This window comes from Micropterus dolomieu, linkage group LG01 (genome assembly GCF_021292245.1).
Source record: "Micropterus dolomieu isolate WLL.071019.BEF.003 ecotype Adirondacks linkage group LG01, ASM2129224v1, whole genome shotgun sequence".
Lineage (NCBI taxonomy): Eukaryota > Metazoa > Chordata > Actinopteri > Centrarchiformes > Centrarchidae > Micropterus > Micropterus dolomieu.
In genome coordinates, this window is record NC_060150.1 from 13,898,898 (window position 1) to 13,901,050 (window position 2,153).

Consider the following 2,153-nt stretch of genomic DNA (forward strand, 5'->3'; position numbering starts at 1 on the left):
GTTTTCTGTTCTCTGCCTGCCTCCCTGTGTTTTCTCCCCTGTGTGCTCTCTCTCCCTCTGCTCCTGAGCCCAGCCAACTACCTGCACCTGCATCCCATCAGCCACCTCGTCAGCCTGCCACACCTGCCAATAATCACCTCATGACTGCCTGTATTTCAACCCCGGTTCTCCACACCATCCTCGCTTGATCGTCGTTGCTCCATACCCGGTGCCACTTCCGTGTTCAGGCTTCCATGTTTCTTGTGTTTTCACATTTACCCTGTGCCTTGTCGCTGTCTTCCCTAACCTTGTCTCTCTGTCTGTTTCCCTCCCAGGTACACTCACCCTCGTCCTCCGTTCGGCTGGGCTCATCAACTGGCCCTCTCCTCCTTGGACTTCCCTCACGGCGTCCTCCCTGTTCCCCCGCCTCTCCTCGCTTCCTCGGCCCCTGTGTTCCCCAGCTCCCTGGCCCCCTGTCTCCTTGGTTCCCCGTGCCTGCGCTTCCCCGACGTCCTCCTCTCACCCCTTTTCCCTCAATAAACCTCCTTCCCTCAGAGTGCTGCATTTGGGTCCTCTCTGTCCACACACCACACCCCGTAACAGTTGTAGGCATAAAAGTTGCAGGCATGTAAACATAAAAATAACTGGGTAATGAAATTTGCTGCTACTTAAAGGGATGGAGAAATATATAAAATGTCTGGTAAAGGCAGATTCTGATCTCAAAGCGTCTTAGTGAAATAAGAGGAACATGCTGTCTGTCGTATATAGTCCCAGATGTATTTCATCAGAATTTAACCAGCACATTAAATACGTATGGGTCTCCTAAATGATGGAGGGACTGTGAAACTCAAATCCAAAGTACTGTTTGAATATTATTCAAATGTTTGTTTCGTATTAAGCATCCTTGTGCATTTTTGGAGAGAATGCAGAGTGGCCACGTCCACAGCTTTCTTGGTGAAGAGATATGGAGTAAACAACAAACTACGAGATAACATTTCTTTATAATAGGTGGATACAATCATTTAACTATGTGGTAAACTAGTAGTAACTAACCATCTAGGTGACACTGAGGTAAACTGAGGTTTCTCTATTTATTTCTTTATGTCTGTCTGTGTACTTGTATCTGCATTTATGTCTTCATTCCATTTATATATTTTTTTCCTGATGGATCCACCTATTTGCACCTTCCCAGATAAAACAAAATGTTCTACAACTGTTTTTGGAAAAGAAGGAAATATTCCACATGTCTTGTGCATGTCATTGTACATTTAGTATCTTTAAACTTTCGGATCTCCAAAGATTATACACACACACACACACTCACACATACACACACACACACACACACACACACACACACAATATGTACAATACATGGGTTTTATGATAAGCCCATTTGGGCTAAATGTTAAAGAAAAGGGGCGCAAGTTGAATATTTTAGCAGCTGACACACAACCTTTTTTATGTATTTTTTTAAGTAACTTTGATTTTTATAATGTCTGTACCATGAAAAAGACACTTCAACTTAAAAACCATTTAACCCTTAAAATTGTGATCTGGCTTTGGTCATAGACCTTTAGTTGCTTTGAAAAAGTTCTCCACCAATTTAGTATTGCACTCCTGTAGCATTGTCAGACTGATGAAGGAAAGTCTAAAAAAAGGATAATAATCAATGCAGCACAACCAGTGATTTCGCTTACATTCGTTTATATTTAGAATTATGGAGTGTGATGGGCATGTTTCACTATTTTAACACTTTATTGACCAAAACATTAATTCAGGAAGTAGTCAGTGGATTAATCAGTAAGTGCAGTCCTAACTGAAGCCTACTGATAATCTTACACATAACATTTCAATTGAGACAATAAGACGTTATTTGAGGTAATTTAAACTCTGTTATCTAAAATATCTATTAAGTAAAATTAATAGCAGCCTATATTATTTCATTTAATTAAATTGGACTCTTGGTTTTGGCAGTGTAGTTGCAGATCCAGCAACAGTCAGTCCTCCCTCAGGAGCCACATTTTAGCCCTCACTCAGCAGTCTGTGATTCTGCCTGCATCATTGAGCCTTCGCCAGATACTGTTGAACTGTATTATACGGAACTGCTCACTCTTGTCCGTAGGATACAGGCCTACTATTGATTCCAGTCTGCCTATTACTCCTGCTCCCCC